Source organism: Phyllobates terribilis, unplaced genomic scaffold (assembly GCF_046119375.1).
Source record: "Phyllobates terribilis strain yellow unplaced genomic scaffold, ASM4611937v1 Scaffold_4__5_contigs__length_816908805, whole genome shotgun sequence".
NCBI classification, from domain to species: domain Eukaryota; kingdom Metazoa; phylum Chordata; class Amphibia; order Anura; family Dendrobatidae; genus Phyllobates; species Phyllobates terribilis.
This window is the reverse complement of record NW_027362764.1, coordinates 678,464,711-678,477,386: the sequence shown is the minus strand read 5'-3', so window position 1 is coordinate 678,477,386 and position 12,676 is coordinate 678,464,711. Positions and strand designations below refer to the sequence as shown.

Genomic DNA, 12,676 nt, shown 5'->3' with positions numbered 1-12,676 from the left:
ATATATATGAATCAAAAAATAAACGCCATGCGCTCAAAGGACTATCGATAATGATATTTCTTCTGGCGTATCCTGTAGGGCCAGGTGCTTCTCGAAGAATATTTTGGCTGTCACGCCTACCAGGCAAGTGTTCTCCAATTTCAACAGGTTTCCATTGAATACCATCCGCTGAAACTAGTATTTCTTCAGATTCGCCTTCTCTGGTGTTTGTTGTTGCATTACCTTCGCCGCCATCGTTATCTGTTGTTCTTTCATTTCTGGGACGTTTTGCTGATTTTTTCTGTCCACGACCAGGAGGATGGTCACGAGGCAACATAACTGCATGAGCCCGATCTCCAGTTGATGTGCTTGGAAAATCTGTAAAAAAGTTGATGAATATTTAGAATTTTTGTATTGTAAGGGTCCGTGCACACTGGCTGGATTAGCGGCGGAATATCCGACCGGATATTCTCACCACAATCCGGCCCGTACCTGCCCGCTCAGGTACAGAGCGGAGTTTCATACCTGAAGCTCCGCTCCGAACCCCGGGCTGGAGCCGCTGTCTGGGACGGAGCCGTGCTCGCGCGTAAGCAAGCGCTGCTCTGTCCCTGACAGCGGCTCCAGCCCGGGGTTCGGAGCGGAGCTTCAGGCATGAGCGGGCAGGTACGGCCTGTATTGCGGCAAGAATATCCAGATGGCTATTCAGCCAGAATTCTGCTAGTGTGCACAGGCCCTAACTCAGTGTGTGGAAGAACAAATAAATACACATAACTACTTACCTTCCGGATTTGTTCCTTCTGAGTTTTCAGATTCACTTGATATGTTCTGAGGAATGAAATCTTCATCACTGTCAGAATCAAATACATGTTCCTGCAATTCGGATTCTGATTCATCCTCCGGTATGGATTGCAAACTAGCCAGAATATCCTGAGGCTTTATCAAACGTCTTCTCTCCATATTCCTCACAAATTCCATAATTCTATATAGTTCCCTGCTGAAAAATAGAAATGAAATGAAAACTAAAAGAAATAATAACTGTTCTGCCACCTTCAAAAGTAGGTGGGCTGAATCAGTTGACAGACAGCTAAACTATTTCATAACAATTCATACCTGTATGAGTCTTCAGAGCTCGTATGTCTGCGTCTGTTCTCTTTGTCTCTTCAGCTGAACTGAAAGTAAAGTTACTATCCAGAATACTGTCTCCTTCTAGGACCTTAGAAAAACACCACCCTTCATTGGCATAAGATAAGAGCCTAGAGTAAACAAGCTATTTTGTTCAGCATTACACAGTAATACAAGCAGGTAAAACACAAGGAAAATGTGAAAAGTTGACATGTAAATTGAACTACATCTATATGAACATCAGGGTAAATAAGACAGAGTGAAAAAAATATGCACAAAACTTTATAGCAACATTTAGTGACAAAAGGACCTCAAAATATAGTAGGGAGTCAAAATGACTCCCTTCAATAGTTCTTGGTAAATTTTGAAAAAAACGCGCAAATTTTTCACCAAAATTATTTATTCTCACAAAATCTTTTTTCACATCATATTTGAGGAAAAGTCACCGAGTTTCAAGCTGGAATTCTGAAAAATGTAGTCACAGAAGAGAAATAAAAAACGAAAGGAGTCAAAATGACTCCATCAGTAGTTCTAGTGTTAATTAAGGTCGGTGTCCGGCAACGCGCCGTTCCATGCTAGCCGAGCTGGGCAGTAGGGCAAAACGTCATCAAAATGGTCTACAGCACCTGGTGTTCCCAGAAGGTCTCCCATCCAAGTACTAACCAGGCCCAAATCTGCTTAGCTTCCGAGATCAGACGAGATTGGGCATGTTCAGGGGCATGTTCAGGTTGGTGTGGCCATAGGCAGAGACAAGCCTCTCACTTGCTGCTTTTCTACTTTAAAGTCTGGCTGCCGGCTGCCCTTTCCAGTGCTTAGCAAGACCAGGTCCTTTTGTGCTTTCCCTTCTCTTCAATTTTTTTGCTGGCTTCCTTAAAAGGTCTTGTAGACAGAAGACCCCACTCAGAGCCGCTGAGCTCACTGATCGGCTGCAGCGCTGTCGACGGAACGTCGGCTTCACGACCAATGCCACAGGCCGGGAGCAGAGGCGAGACTCACCGGTAGACCCGGGTAGGGTGAGTAGAGCGCGGTTAGCTGCTTTCTAATAGCCTGCAGCCGGGGATTAAATTTTAATGAAAGGGAACAATCCCTTTGACTGTCTGCAGCGCGCCACACCTAGGAAGCGCACTCTCACACACAAGCCAGCATGCACACGTGCTCGCACGTGACAACACCCCCTATCTGCCCCTACAACCTCTCCGTCACCATGCGTCAGACTCTCCTGCCTGTTTTATGATTTCAGGGCCCTAGCAGGAATCACCCCCCCCCTCCCCAATTCCTTCCGCACCTTCCTTGCCTTCCTTGCACTGAGGTTAGCTCTTTGTCAGCCGTCTGGCTTGGTTACACAAGCTTCTTTGCAGAGAAACATGTTACTTCTGCTGGCCCTCGCTAGGCGGCCGGCATCCAAAACCTTCCCTGGGCACCTGCTGAAAGCCTGGCCCCTTCACGTCCCCGGGTGCTTTTAACGCCATCATTTCCACATGGCGAGCTGCGGAGTCAATAAGCACTCCTAGCCGTGGCAAGGAGCTCGGTGTCAGGCCTGCGTGAAGGCGGCGGGGTAGCGTACTTAGCTGCCAACTGGCTCAGAGGCCTTGGGGCTTCCATCATCTAAGTTACTTAAGGTCGGTGTCCGGCAAGGCGCCGTTCCATGATAGCCGAGCTGGGCAGTAGGGCAAAACGTCATCAAAATGGTCTACAGCACCTGGTATTCCCAGGAGGTATCCCATCCAAGTACTCTTCGAGCCCAGCCCTGCTTTCCTTCCGAGATCAGACGAGATCAGGCGCATCCAAGGTGGTATGGCCAGTAGACGCTGCTCGATCCATCGCCCGGCCAGCCTTTCTCAGGACTGCTTGGTGGCGAGCAATCTGGCCGTGACGGGGCGGGCTCCGAAGGGTCCATGCAAAGGCTGTGCCGTCACTACAGGTGTGGTTTGTTTAGCAGTGATTTACCCGCCGCATCAGGTGTCTTCAAAAATGGCTCGGCGCAGGGTCTCCTGCAGGCTAAACCCTTCATCGCGGTAATGTGACAGAAAGAGCAAGCTGGACCCGTAACTTGGGGGCGGAGCGAGACGTCCAGGGGTGAATGAAGGAAGAGGGTGAGATGGTTGCCAGTGACTTTGAGCTGCTCTTCAGGGGGGAGGGTCGTGTTGCCTGCAAAGGTCTTCTGCTTGGGATTACCGGTTGTTGCCTCCAGCTACCCGGGAGACGCTGGTCCTGGTGAAAAGGAGCCTAGTATTAAAAGTAAAGAAGCAACAATGCTGGAGGCCCACGGTGATCAGAAGGATGCTGGTATTTTGCAGAGATGAAATAGCACAAGAGAGAATGCAAATGAAAAAAAGAAAAGAGAATGAACGTGTGCACTTGTGAAAGGGAATGGAAAAAATGCATAGAAGAGAGTGCCCCCTGCTGGTGGAAGGAAGGAAAAAGCAAAAGCCTATAGCACCTGGTATTCCCAGGCAGTCTCCCATCCAAGTACTAACCAGGCCCAACCCTGCTTAGCTTCCAAGATCAGACGAGATTGGGCGTTTTCAGGGTGGTGTGGCCATAGGCAGAGACAAGCCTCTCACTTGCTGCTTTTCTACTTTGAAGTCTGGCTGCCGGCTGCCCTTTCCAGTGCTCAGCAAGATCAGGTCCTTTTGTACTTTCCCTTCTCTTCAATTTTTTTGCTGGCTTCCTTAAAAGGTCTTGTAGACACAGCGCCCCACTCAGAGCCGCTGAGCTCACTGATCGGCTGCATCGCTGTCGACGGAACGTCAGCTTCACGGCCAATGACACAGGCCGGGAGCAGAGGCGAGACTCACCGGTAGAACTGGGTAGGGTGAGTACAGCGCGGTTAGTTGCTTTCTAATACCCTGCAGCCGGGGATTAACTTTTAATGAAAGGGAACAATCCCTTTGACTGTCTGCAGCGCGCCACACCTAGGAAGCGCACTCTCTCACACAAGCCAGCATGCACACGTGCTCGCACGTGACAACACCCCCTATCTGCCCCTACAACCTCTCCATCACCATGCGTCAGACTCTCCTGCCTGTTTTATGATTTCAGGCCCCTAGCAGGAATCACCCCCCCCTCCCCAATTCCTTCCTTGCCTTCCTTGCACTGAGGTTAGCTCTTTGTTAGCCGTCTGGCTTGGTTACACAAGCTTCTTTGCAGAGAAACATGTTACTTCTGCTGGCCCTCGCTAGGCTGCCGGCATCCAAAACCTTCCCTGGGCACCTGCTGTAAGCCTGGCCCCTTCACGGCCCCGGGTGCTTTTAATGCCATCATTTCCACACGGCGAGCTGCGGAGTCAATAAGCACTCCTAGCCGTGGCAAGGAGCTCGGTGTCAGGCCTGTGTGAAGGGCGGCGGGGTAGCGTACTTAGCTGCCAACTGGCTCAGAGGCCTTGGGGCTTCCATCATCTAAGTTACTTAAGGTCGGTGTCCGGCAAGGCGCCGTTCCATGCTAGCCGAGCTGGGCAGTAGGGCAAAACGTCATCAAAATGGTCTACAGCACCCGGTGTTCCCAGGAGGTCTCCCATTCAAGTACTGTCCGAGCCCAGCCCTGATTTGCTTCCGAGATCAGACGAGATCGGGCGTATCCAAGGTTGTATGGCCAGTAGACGCTGCTCGATCCATCGCCCGGCCAGCCTTTCTGAGGATCGCTTGATGGCGAGCAATCTGGCCGTGACGGGGCGGGCTCCGAAGGGTCCATGCAAAGGCTGTGCCGTCCCTACAGGTGTGGTTTGTTTAGCAGTGATTCAACCGCCGCATCAGGTGTCTTCAAAAATTGCTCGGCGCAGGGTCTCCTGCAGGCTAAACCCTTCATCGCGGTAATGTGACAGAAAGAGCAAGCTGGACCCGTAACTTGGGGGCGGAGCGAGACGTCCAGGGGTGAATGAAGGAAGAGGGTGAGATGGTTGCCAGTGACTTTGAGCTGCTCTTCAGGGGGGAGGGTCGTGTTGCCTGCAAAGGTCTTCTGCTTGGGGTTACCGGTGGTTGCCTCCAGCCACGCGGGAGACGCTGGTTCTAGTATTAAAATTAAAGAAGCAACAATGCTGGAGGCCCATGGTGATCAGAAGGATGCTGGTATTTTGCAGAGATGAAATAGCGCAAGAGGGAAAGCAAATGAAAAAAAGAAAAGAGAATGAATGCGTGCACTTGTGAAAGGGAATGGAAAAAAGGCATAGAAGAGAGTGCCCCCTGCTGGTGGAAGGAAGGAAAAAGCAAAAGCCTACAGCACCTGGCATTCCCAGGCGGTCTCTGTTAAATGGTTAATTATGGAAATTCATTTGGAATGTTAATCGATAATCATTTTTCTGAGTTCTATGCCTCAGCCATCGTGTCTAGTTGACATGCGCTATTTGTGTGTGTATTTTTGGTTCACTACCATATGTAGAACAGGTGTCCATACGACTGGCTATAAAAGCCCATGGTACAGAAAGGGGGGGCTCTCTTGCTCTGCCCACCCCACAAGACACAGAATCTTCATGCTGAGAAGCAGATGACATGTAGGCCTGGACACATGCTGGACAAAGACATGATTTACCAGCCAGGATCCAAGGAAAGATGGGTGAATCTCAACAATTAAGCTAATTATGGACAAATGGACAATTACTTTATAACTAATTATTGTATGTACCTGCTGCAATCTGATTCTTTTTAATGGACAATCCAAGAATAAATAGATACATTTTTTTATAAGAATATCGTGATATTGATACTTTGAGAAGTCCTCAGTAGAAAAAAATAATACAGGAAGAGTATTATTTTACAATGGTGAGCCAGCCAGTCCTGTTTTTTTTTTTTTTAAATTAAGTAAGTGAATTTCTTCCGTGAACAAGGGGGGAGTCCTGACGAGCTGAACAGCTGTTGTTCACGTGTCAGTAAATTCACTAGTTTGTCACGAGAAGCAGAAAGGACCCACAGACTGAGGAAAGACAGGAAGCAGAGGTACTAACAAGGAACAGAATCACACAGGAAAAGAATCAGACGAACTGAAGACAGGACGTGCTGATAAAGAGAAGCCAAGGAATCTTAAGGTAAGCAAAATATGGATATAATTTCTTCTTTTGCTAAACAAAGTAATATTAATTTCAAAGTTAATGTAGGAGATGACATAGAAGTTTTGTGGCTCAGTTTATACAAAGAATGTGAATTGCAAAATTTACAATTAACTTCTAAATTGGTAAATAGAGACAAACAGAAATTGAGAAATATTCTACATTTGGTAGATTTTTTTCATAGTCTTGTGTTAGAGATTTCTAAGCAGGAAAATAGTGTAGAAGTGTCAGACGGTGATACTGATTCTGACTGTAATGTGGAAAATGAACAAGAAGTAAGACACGTGTCTGTAACTGAAGGTGATCTTGGGTCTGACCAAGAGACGGACATACAGAAACCTGACATGGGAGGAGACATGACTGACATACGAGAAACCGATATACTAGGTGATGTGGGAGGAGACGTGAGTGACGTAGGAGGAACGGACGTACAAGAGCCACTAAAAATATCAGAGAATTCTGGAATTACCCAGGCTCAACTCCAAATTAAAATGAGGAAAAATTTGCTGAAATTATACAAAATCATGCCAAAATATGATGTCAAAATCCATGCCTGTAGAAATTCAGAGACATTTGAGAGCTTCTCTGATAAGTTTGATTTATCCAATGAGGAGAGGAATCAATTATTTAAAATATGGATTCCTGTGACATTGTCCAGACATTTACATTTAATTCCCTGTGAAAATGACTCTCCTAATGGATGGGAAAATGATTCGGACAGATTAAGATATTTGATTTATTGTGTCACAAAGAATTTTCCCAACATAGAAGATCTGCAGAAACTAAGGATTGATAGGAAGGAATGTACATATACATTCATGTCCATATTTGAACGGTTGTACAAAGCTCTCATCAAAAATGGAAAAGTACAACATATGATAACAACTTTTGTACAAAAATTCAAATTCCTAAATTCAGTTTCCCAAGTTATGGCATCACAAAAAAATTCATTATTTGAATGTGCGCAGATGCTGGATTTTGTTAGAAAACATGAGAATCGTGAAAAGAAAATTAAATCAAGCTAAATTTATAAAACCAGGAAAGGTAAAATCTTACCAAAAGCCAATATCAAACTCTCCTAGACTGAGTCATCCCCATAGTGAACTCTATCAAATACGCAGAAGATTTCATATATGTTATAAGCCATATCAGCCAGTGCAAAGATCCATCTCTCCACAGAATGAGTTAATTCTCAGTCAGAACTGTGATTCTCTAAAAAGGAAAATGGCTGAAACTGATGGACAGAGACAGGTGAGACGACCAACTCACAGTGACGTCATGGAATGTGGACAGAAGAACAGGCAGTTCTCTGAGGTTTTGAAGGATAGAAAACTGTCTTTCCTAGATAGGGCGTTCCTGGAGATATTTGAGAGAGACAGAAGATTTGGTTTAGGGAGCGGCTAAGGAAAAACTGTAATTATAATGTTGTATCAAAATGTAATACAATGTCTCAATATTTATTTATAATCTTATACAGTAAAATTGTAGTTACATAGTTTCTAATAGTTCATATATATATATACAGTCATATGAAAAAGTTTGGGCACCCCTATTAATCTTAAGCTTAATGTTTTATAAAAATTGGTGTTTTTACAACAGCTATTTCAGTTTGATATATGTAATAACTGTTGGATACAGTAATGTTTCTGCCTTGAAATGAGGTTTATTGTACTAACAGAAAATGTGCAATCTGCATTCAAACAAAATTTGACAGGTGCATAAGTATGGGCACCTCACCAGAAAAGTGACATTATTATTTAGTAGATCCTCCTTTTGCAAGAATAACAGCCTCTAGTCGCTTCCTGTAGCTTTTAATGAGTTCCTGGATCCTGGATGAAGGTATTTTTGACCATTCCTCTTTACAAAACAATTCCAGTTCAGTTAAGTTTGATGGTCGCCGAGCATGGACAGCCTCTTCAAATGATCCCACAGATGTTCAATGATATTCAGGTCTGGGGACTGGGATGGCCATTCCAGAACATTGTAATTGTTCCTCTGCATGAATGCCTGAGTAGATTTGGAGCGGTGTTTTGGATCATTGTCTTGCTGAAAGATCCATCCACTGCGTAACTTCAACTTTATCACTGATTCTTGAACACTATTGCCAAGAATCTGCTGATACTGAGTGTAATCCATGCGTCCCTCAACTTTAACAAGATTCCCAGTGCCGGCATTGACCACACAGCCCCAAAGCATGATGGAACCTCCACCAAATTTTACTGTGGGTAGCAAGTGTTTTTCTTGGAATGCTGTGTTTTTTTGCCACCATGCTTAACGCCTTTTTGTATGACCAAACAACTCAATCTTGGTTTCATCAGTCCACAGGACCTTCTTCCAAAAAGAAATAGGCTTCTTCAAATGTGCTTTTGCATACCTCAGCCGACTCTGTTTGTGCGTACTTGCAGAAACGGCTTCTTTCGCATCACTCTCCCATACAGCTTCTCCTTGTACAAAGTGCGTTGTATAGTTGACCGATGCACAGTGACACCATCTGCAGCAAGTTGATGCTGCAGCTCTCTGGAGGTGGTCTGAGGATTGTCCTTGACTGATCTCACCATTCTTCTTTTCTGCCTTTCTGATGTTTTTCTTGTCCTGACACTTCTGGCCTTAACAAGAACTGTCCCTATGTTCTTCCATTTCCTTACTATGTTCCTCACAGTGGAAACTGACAGGTTAAATCTCTGAGACAGCTTTTTGTATCCTTCCCCTGAGCAACTATGTTGAATAATCTTTGTTTTCAGATCATTTGACAGTTGTTTTGAGGAGCCCATGATGCCACTCTTCAGAGGAGATTCAAACAGGAGAACAACTTGCAAGTGGCCACTTTAAGTAGCTTTTCTCATGATTGCATACACCTGGCTATAAAGTTCAAAGCTCAATGAGGTTACAAAACCAAAAAAAGTGCTTTAGTAAGTCAGTAAAAAGTAGGCAGGAGTATTTAAAACAAGAAAATGATAAGGGTGCCCATACTTATGCACCAGTCAAATTTTGTTTGAATGCAGATTGCACGTTTTCTGTTAGCACAATAAACCTCATTTCAAGGCAGAAACATTACTGTGTCCAACAGTTATTACATATATCAAACTGAAATAGCTGTTGCAAAAACACCAATTTTTATAAAACATTAAGCTTAAGATTAATAGGGGTGCCCAAACTTTTACATATGACTGTATATATATATATATATATATATATATATACACTTGTCTAAGTAGAGATTGCGTATAATTGTATTTATATATACGTTTATAAAATATATATATATATATATTAATTAATAAATTAGAACTTCATATATATAAATTTAAGTAGCAATATTTTGAATTACATTAGAACCATCCAATATATGTATAAGATATTTAAATAATTCTGTTTCTGTAAGAATTTGATATTTAATTTTATTTTCTTATATTTCCTTAGAATTTTCATTCCAAAGCAGGATTTGATCAAAGAACTCTAAAATGGATTTATTTCTTTATTCACACAGGAAGTGAAAAAATTGCATGATTTTATGTGTATAACATTTTAAAATAATAACAATATATCTAGTTGAACTATAATATATATGTAATACTTATTAATTCTTTTGTGTTGCTAATATTTTCTGTGCATGAAGTGTTCGTGCAAATTAAAGTAGCTTTACAGCATGACGTGTGACAGCTGCGGCCTTTGAACTTTGAGCTAATTGTATAGGATCCCATTTATTCTATTTTCAACTGATGTAACTTAAGACCGGGCAGCCAGTGAAAAAAGAATCTAAGACAAGAGTTTTTTCAAGTGTCTGAAATTCCAGTGACTTACTCTCATATTATATAATATGTACTTGGGGAATATTCAAAGAAATATAAAGATATTCAATTGATATGGCAATGCGCATTAATAAATTGGGATACAACAATTTTGGGTTAAATATATATATATACAGTACAGACCAAAAGTTTGGACACACATTCTCATTTAAAGATTTTTCTGTATTTTCTTGACTATGAAAATTGTACATTCACACTGAGGGCATCAAAACTATGAATTAACACATGTGGAATTATATACTTAACAAAAAAGTGTGAAACAAGTGAAAATATGTCTTATATTCTAGGTTCTTCAAAGTAGCCACCTTTTGCTTTGATGACTGCTTTGCACACTCTTGGCATTCTCTTGATGAGCTTCAAGAGGTAGTCACCGGAAATGGTCTTCCGTCAATCTTGAAGGAGTTCCCAGAGATGCTAAGCACTTGTTGGCCCTTTTGCCTTCACTCTGCGGTCCAGCTCACCCCAAACCATCTCGATTGGGTTCAGGTCTGGTGACTGTGGAGGCCAGGTCATCTGGCCTAGCACCCCATCACTCTCCTTCTTGGTCAAATAGCCCTTACACAGCCTGGAGGTGTATTTGGGGTCATTGTCCTGTTGAAAAATAAATGATGGTCCAACTAAACGCAAACAGGATGGAATAGCATGCCGCTGCAAGATGCTGTGGTAGCCATGCTGGTTCAGTATGCCTTCAATTTTGATTAAATCCCCAACAGTGTCACCATCAAAGCACCCCAACACCATCACACCTCCTCCTCCATGCTTCACGATGGGAACCAGGCATGTAGAGTCCATCCGTTCACCTTTTCTGCGTCGCACAAAGACACGGTGGTTGAAACCAAAGATCTCAAATTTGGACTCATCAGACCAAAGCACAGATTTCCACTGGTCTAATGTACATTCCTTGTGTTCTTTAGCCCAAACAAGTCTCTTCTGCTTGTTGCCTGTCCTTAGCAGTGGTTTCCTAGCAGCTATTTTACCATGAAGGCCTGCTGCACAAAGTCTCCTCTTAACAGTAGTTGAAGAGATGTGTCTGCTGCTAGAACTCTGTGTGGCATTGACCTGGTCTCTAATCTGAGCTGCTGTTAACCTGCGATTTCTGAGGCTGGTGACTCGGATAAACTTATCCTCAGAAGCAGAGGAGACTCTTGGTCTTCCTTTCCTGGGGCGGTCCTCATGTGAGCCAGTTTCTTTGTAGCGCTTGATGGTTTTTGCAACTGCACTTGGGGACACTTTCAAAGTTTGCCCAATTTTTCAGATTGACTGACCTTAATTTCTTAATGTAATGATGGCCACTCGTTTTTCTTTACTTAGCTGATTTTTTCTAGCCATAATACAAATTCTAACAGTCTATTCAGTAGGACTATCAGCTGTGTATCCACCAGACTTCTGCACAACACAATTGAAGGTCCCAACCCCATTTATAAGGCAAGAAATCCCACTTATTAAACCTGACAGGGCACACCTGTGAAGTGAAAACCATTTCCGGTGACTACCTCTTGAAGCTCATCAAGAGAATGCCAAGAGTGTGCAAAGCAGTCATCAATGCAAAAGGTGGCTACTTTGAAGAACCTAGAATAGAAAACATATTTTCAGTTGCTTCACACTTTATTGGTTAAGTATATAATTCCACATGTGTTAATTCATAGTTTTGAAGCCTTCAGTGTGAATGTACACTTTTCATAGTCATGAAAATACAGAAAAATCTTTAAATGAGAATGTGTGTCCAAACTTTTGGTCTGTACTGTATATCTAAAACTTCATATGTGGAATGTTTGAGTTGAACAGATCTGTGAATGTCAGAGTGAAGGTGACAGATGAGTAAATCAGCAGCTGCTAAGTGTGATTGATGTGACAGAGGTCTCGTATGTTTGTATGTTTGAAAATAAAAAAATGTTTCTTTATGTGAAGGTACAAAAATATATTTAATTCTGAGGAAATTATAATACATAATTAGGTATTATCTACATATATATATTTCTATATTTCTTTAATAATTATTATTTATTGATTTAACTAATAGTGGATAAGGGCAACCACACATCAAAATGGTTTACAAAGCAAATATAAATTTAGAATAATTTTCCACATGATAATATTCTTGAATAACTATAATATTATTTTTAATGGTTACCTAAATAGGTACACACCTCTCTTTAGTCAAATCTATGCTACTCATCGATATGAAATTTATGCACAATATTTCTAGAAGAATAATTATTTTTAATTTGGTTCTGATATATACATAAATTTTATAAAATAATATTTTTGGTATTAAGGGGGAAAATTTGTTTTTGATCCTGATTACATAATCACTTTTGATCAATACTTATTTTCCACACATTTTAATAAAGAAGAAATAATAATAAGGTACTATGGTATAATTAAGAAGGGTATTACATGCAAAGTTGCATAATTTAATATTTTTTGGTGGTACAAGGTTATGACAAATATGAAATCATCCAGATTATGGAGCTATAAGGGTATTTTTTATGGAGAATATAATTACTCTGCATTTGTCATTAAAATTTAAAGGCCTTATTTTTATTTTTATTCTTATTTTTACTCTTAATTTTATTTTTCATTTTTAAAATTTTATTCTTACTTTATACTTCTTATTTTTCTATTTTTTCATTTTTTAATTCTCATTTGATTTTATTTCAGTTCAATATCTCAATTGAGAAAACACATTAATATTTAATAAAGTAATGTCTAATACAAGAGTATTGCT

At 41.8% G+C, this 12,676-nt stretch overlaps 1 non-coding gene and 3 pseudogenes across 1 annotated transcript; all 4 read right to left on the bottom strand.

Moving 5' to 3' along the window:
• Positions 1–1,715: 1,715 nt before the first annotated feature.
• LOC141268687 (5S ribosomal RNA) lies at positions 1,716–1,846 on the bottom strand (annotated as a pseudogene).
• Positions 1,847–2,788: 942 nt separating this feature from the next.
• On the bottom strand, positions 2,789–2,908 carry LOC141267659 (5S ribosomal RNA; annotated as a pseudogene).
• Positions 2,909–3,529: 621 nt separating this feature from the next.
• Positions 3,530–3,648, bottom strand: LOC141269113 (5S ribosomal RNA). Its single transcript, XR_012321474.1, has one exon. It is a non-coding gene; the product is annotated as a 5S ribosomal RNA (ribosomal RNA).
• A 933-nt stretch (positions 3,649–4,581) lies between these two features.
• LOC141268407 (5S ribosomal RNA) lies at positions 4,582–4,701 on the bottom strand (annotated as a pseudogene).
• Positions 4,702–12,676: the final 7,975 nt, after the last annotated feature.